Source organism: Tasmannia lanceolata, unplaced genomic scaffold, assembly GCF_043159265.1.
Source record: "Tasmannia lanceolata isolate RefF3 unplaced genomic scaffold, GAP_Taslan_0.1 ptg001061l, whole genome shotgun sequence".
Taxonomy (NCBI): domain Eukaryota; kingdom Viridiplantae; phylum Streptophyta; class Magnoliopsida; order Canellales; family Winteraceae; genus Tasmannia; species Tasmannia lanceolata.
The window spans coordinates 1-6,183 of record NW_027519723.1 but is presented as its reverse complement, the minus strand read 5'-3'; the positions used below and the strand labels follow the sequence as shown (position 1 = coordinate 6,183).

At 33.6% G+C, this 6,183-nt stretch overlaps 1 non-coding gene across 1 annotated transcript; it reads left to right on the top strand.

Annotated features, from left to right (window-relative positions):
* Nucleotides 1-216: 216 nt before the first annotated feature.
* Nucleotides 217-304, top strand: TRNAS-GCU (transfer RNA serine (anticodon GCU)). The gene has a single exon. It is a non-coding gene; the product is annotated as a tRNA-Ser (tRNA).
* The last annotated feature ends 5,879 nt before the right edge of the window (nt 305-6,183 follow it).

Here is a 6,183-nt window from a genome sequence, read left to right as displayed (position 1 = left end):
ATTGAATTGCGGATAAAATTCGTATATATATAGTAAGTATAATATAGTAAGTATAAATAAATGTATAAAATAAATAAATAAAGATAATTCGTATATATATAGTAAGTATAATATAGTAAGTATAAATAAATGTATAAAATAAATAAATAAAGATAAAGAAAGACTTTGATCAATATTTACTTCAGGCGTCGCATATGAATTATCTTTTTGTAATTGGGAGAGATGGCTGAGTGGACTAAAGCGACGGATTGCTAATCCGTTGTACGAGCTGTTCGTACCGAGGGTTCGAATCCCTCTTTCTCCGTTCCCTCGGATCACTTGAGATTTATCTTTCGAATTCGAAAAAATATCAAGTCCTTTATCATAGTTAAATGTCTGGAATAGAGAAAAGCATAGGAAAATGCAGAAATCAAGCAAGGAAATAATGAAAAATCTCTGATTTTTTTATTCCTCACGTCCAGGATTACGTCCTGGATCATTAGATAGGAATCCGAAGATGAAGAGAGAAACAAAGAATATCACTACTGTGTAAACGAAGAGTTTGAGAGTAAGCATTGCACAATCTCCAAGATCATTTTTTTTTTGTTTTTTGCAAAGGAAATAAGGGAATAGATTCTCTATTTTTGTACCACATATCCTTGACACCAAGAAAAGAAATGAAAAAGTGGTTTCTAGAAAAGAAAGGAATTTGCAGGAATTCCTTTGTTACCAAAATTATCTTGTCATACCCCAATTAGGTATTATGGGGTACCATAATGGGGTCTTTGACCCCTGGAACTGGAAGGGCATAATGCGGAAATTAGGTGATCCAGATTCATCGCGGCTATCAAAAAGCAAAAGAATTTCAATCTTTGAATCGAGGGTTCATAATGTAAGACTTATCTGATCTTATCAATTGTTATGTTAGAGTTGAATTTATTTTATCGAATAAATCATGAATATGAATGTTTCTAGGACAGTATTAAAGATCTCATCGAAAACTTACAGCAGCTTGCCAAACAAGGGCTAAGAGAAAAAAGAGCACAGGTATGACTGGCATAAAATCTACGATTGGATTGAAAAAAGCATAAGCTTCGGGCAATTTGGCGAAGAAAAAGCTACTCGAATGAAGGGCAGAATTAAGACAGATACAGATCAAACTAAAGATATTAAGCATAAGAAATATTTCGTTCTTGGAGATAATTTCATTTTTATTGAGTTATTGATATAAGGGAAAAATTAAGAAAGAAGAGAAGACAAAAAATCCTTCTTTCTTTTTCTTTGAACTTCCCCCAATCAAAAATCCTTCAATTCTCAAATGAGAATAGAAGGAATCATACTTTCATACAATATCTTAATTGACTTATATGGAATGATCAATGAATTCATTTTCATTCTACATTTACACGTATAGAATCCTAGCAACAACCTATTCCATAGATATTTGGGCTGGAATTGACGAATAACCAATAACAATATTAGTGTTTATTAGTGTCGAATTGAAATCTAAATGGGGCGTGGCCAAGTGGTAAGGCAGCGGGTTTTGGTCCCGTTACTCGGAGGTTCGAATCCTTCCGTCCCAGACCGCTTCTATCAAAACAAAGATTGTTCTCTTTAACAATCTTCTGTTTAAGAGTATAAGGTATAAGGTTGGATACAATATGATCCAATTTTTCTTTCTGAGTTCTAATGATTCTTCTATGAATCATAGATTCCTTTCGATTTCCAATTGTAAGAAAAAGAATCGAGTATAAATTGCGGATGGAAATAAACATCTTTTACCTTTTTGATATTAGGTAGGATGGGAACATAGATCAAAGTTGAATTAAAAAAAAAATGGGATGGGCCGTTCAGTGTATGCCCGTCCCGCTCTACTCATATTCATATTGGGGTAAGTTAGTCACTTATAGAAACTTTATGCCCATCTATTATATTTTGATTCTCACATGATGCATTCTAAGTTGAAATGCGAAAGATAAGATCTCTATTTTTTCGAAACTAAACATGTTAGTCAAAATGACTAATTCTATGTGGATCCTGAATCCTAAACAGGAGGGAGTTCTTGGGACTAATTACATCACTGGGATTAAAGTTCTTAAGACTGGGTGTGGGTGGGGTAAAATCAAAATTAAGAACAACGAATTGATCTGGACCCATTTTGCTTTGTACCTATACAAGATAATATAACATACCGCAAGAGGATCTTTTATTATTTGATTGTCTTGGGGTATGATTCATGATCCCCATAGAATTCGAGTTAATCGGCAATGGAAGGTATCAATTTTTCAATATCTGTGTCGTCCGGATCTCATTAATAAACAATAAAGTGCAATATGGAACAGATTTTTTTTCTTTGAGCCTAATTGCTTTTTTTTTTTTTGCATCTGGCTACAATAAATAATTGGAAGTCAATGTAGTGATTGGGAGGAAGATTCATATATTCCATTCACTTTACTTTTGACTTGATAGAATTTATGGAAGGGTTACTAAACCTAAAGTAAAGCAAAATCTGTATAAAATGAACCATGCCTACATGTATTGTTATTGTTTGTTCTATTTCAGTGATACCGGTATTTCGGCTGCGGTGAAAAAGATCTTTGATACCTTACCTTAAATATCTATGATTACTCCCGTTGACAATTGTTCTGTGTATCTGATGGATACGGAAAGATCATACTCCTACGGTTCTGGTTTTATCAATCAGATGGAAGAATAACAACCTTAATCTTATCTTACATGAGAGCTTTTTTCCATCCATCCCATCCCCATGAAAACAAATAAATTGAATTTGTTTCTCGATCCATCTACCTGCTTTAAATCATTAATGATTCAATTGGAAAAGGAACATGGATTTCTCTTATGTCTTATGATGATCAAATTTAGTCATTACAGGAAAACTTATTTCCATTAATGATAATGATGTCGAAGTAGGAAATTATGATGTCGAAGTAGGAAATTCTTGAAACCTTTTTTCATGATTCCTTTATCAATCCTTAGATACTTGAAGAAGCGCGAGATTGATGAACCTAGTCTATAATCGATTCATTTGCGACTTTTCCGAGTCATTGGAATAGCTTATTTGGCTAATGACTTATTTTGTTCCGGTATTGAGTATTGAGAATCTAATTAAAGACCTTTCTTTAATTTAGTTGTTCGAGAAAGAGTTGGATCCTTCATGATTGATTGTCCCGAACAATCTGTTGAAGATGTAGATGTAAAGAAGTGTTAAGTAATTCGTTTATTCGTCTTTTTTAGAAATGTGTTTCATTCATACGGTCGAATATGGGGTAAGATTGAATCTTTGTCTTTGCTTGTGGGGCCTTCTCTAGATGAATACCTATCCATCCATATATATATCAAAATATCTATAATATAGATATCAAAATATATATCAAAATCAAAATATAGATATAAATATCTATTTATATATATAATTTATATATATATAAATATAAAAGTATGGACTGCTGTGTACCGATTGAGCGTACCGATTGAGCCAATGACTATTCCGGATTCCATATTGAATCAATTCCATACCGGTTCAAAATTAGAGGAATGTTATGGTAAAACTTCGTTTGAAACGATGTGGTAGAAAGCAACGTGCGACTTGAAAGACATGATCGGCTGTGGATTCTTGCATCCACCATTTTATATATCAATGAAGATGCTCTTGGCTCGACATAGTTTGTTCTGTTCTACTAGGACCCCCCAAAATTGGGGGTTGTAAATAGTACATGATGTAGCTCGAGTATAAAGTATTGATTCATTTATCAAGGGGAAGGATCTAGGGTTAGTGCCAATCAATAAGTTGGAACAACTTCGTAAGTATATCTTCGATATAGAAATCCAAAGGTTCAAATTCCAACAAGTTTCGAATAAAAAAAAACAAAGTAAAATTTGCCGGAATTGGTAAAACTATTTTGATCAAAAGTGTATTACAGGGGAATCAATCGTTCGTATGATTCTTTCAATAGAAAGAAATAACAAAAGGTATGTTGCGACCATTTTGAAACGATTAAGGATCACCGAAGTAATGTCTAAACCCAATGATTCAAAGCAAAGATAAAGGATACCGGAACAAGGAAACACCATTTTCAATTGTCTCAACAACTGGAACTAGATCAGAATGAGGAAGAAAAAGAGATTCTAGGCGGGACAAATAAAAGAGGTTAGAGACGGCTCAACAAATGTCCAAGGATTTCCCTTTAAGCTCTTTGAGAATTGCCCAACTTGAGTTATGAGTACGAATGATATTTCTTTTTTTTTTTCAGGAAAGGAAAGGAAGGAAGAACAAAAAAAACGACTCAACTTATAGTCTAATTGATGATTTTATGGATACATTTGTCACTATATGATATGCATAGCATAAATTCAAACTCGAATCATTCTTTCTCGAGCCGTATGAGGAGAAAACCTCCTATACGTTTCTAGGGGGGGCATTGTTCATCTATATCTATCCCAATGAGTCATCTATCGAATCATTGCGATTGATGTTCGATCCCAAAGAGAAGGAAGAGATCTTCGTAAAGTGGGTTTTTACGATCCGATAAAGAATCAAACTTATTCAAACGTTCCTGCTATTCTATATTTCCTTGAAAAAGGCGCTCAACCTACAGGAACTGTTCATGATATTTCAAAGAAGGCAGAGGTCTTTAAGGAACTTCGAATTAATCAAACGAAATGAAATAAATGAAATAAACAAAAAAGGGGGGTGCCCAGTATCTTATCGAGCTTTGTGTAATTCTTTCTCCACCACTCCGATTTTTCTTACTCTATTCATACCTATTCACTATTGCTCCTCTATAATCCCATATCAGATAACGATAACGAAAAAAAATCTTTTTTTATTGATATGAGACAGATAGAAAAAAAAATCTCGAGTGAATAGATGAAATAATCGGATCTAGAAAATGATGGTATGGGATTACCATCAATCGGATTGTTTTCGTTGGGACTCCACCAACAAACAAGGGGTCAATCTTGTTTATTGTACCTCTATTGAATAAACTAGAGATTTTTTTCCTACTTTTTTTTTTTCTTATTTATTCCCCCATCCACACTTCATTTCTGATCTGTGTAGTGTCAATCCAACACAAGTACTTATTTTCTTTAATTGAATTTGTTTTCTCAACCAACATTCAATTCATATTGACAATGTTGTATCGATCAAATATAATTTGATCGTGGATAAATAGATCCATTTATCCCAGCCTCATAAGTTTGTTTCTTTATTTCTTTACTTTATTTCAATTTCACTCAAATGGTGAGTTCGCCAGATTCGCTGCGACACAAGAAGTATCTTCTTAATGAAAAATGAAAAAAAAAAATATTGATAAAAATATGGATGATCCATAAATTTTGGCATCCATCTATATTGATCCGGGAATTCGTTGTATTTTCATCTAATCTGTTCATTTTGATGTTCATAATTGATCATCAAATTTTCTTTTAGATTTGTTTGTTACTAGTTCAATGTTTTGACGGGGTCGAGCAATCCAATCCCAATCTCTTGGTTTGAGTTTTATTTTTATTCCGATCGTATCTACACACCATATTTTTCCGGGTTGCTAACTCAACGGTAGAGTACTCGGCTTTTAAGTGCGGCTATGATCTTTTACACATTTGGATGAAGCAAGGGATTCGTCCATACCATTGGTATAGTTTGTAAGACCACGACTGATCCTGAAAGGGAATGAATGGAAAAAATAGCATGTCGTATCAATGGAGAATTTTGTTGATAATACTTTATCCTTACCGAATCGGTACAAAATCTTGTTTTGATTCTTGGAACGGGACCAAACCAATTCACCATTGGATCGAGTGAATAAATGGATAGGGCTCTATCGCTCCAATTATAGGGAAACCAAAAGTAACGAGCTTTTGTTCTTAATTCGAATGATTACCCGATCTAATTAGATGTTAAAAATAGATTAGTGCCTGATGGGGGAAAGGGTTCTCCTGTGAGTAGATTATCGATTCCTTTTTTTAATGAATCCTAACTATTAAATATTCTTTTCTTTCTCGATTATGGAGTGGAAACGAATGTGTAGAAGAACGGTATACTGATAAAGAGAATTTTTCCAAAGTCAAAAGAGCGATCGGCTTGCAAAAATAAAGGATTTCCAGTCATCTCTTGTAACTATAACGAAACAAAAAATTAGATGGAAAAATGGAGGATCTGTTGATTGGCTTCCTTGTCTCCGG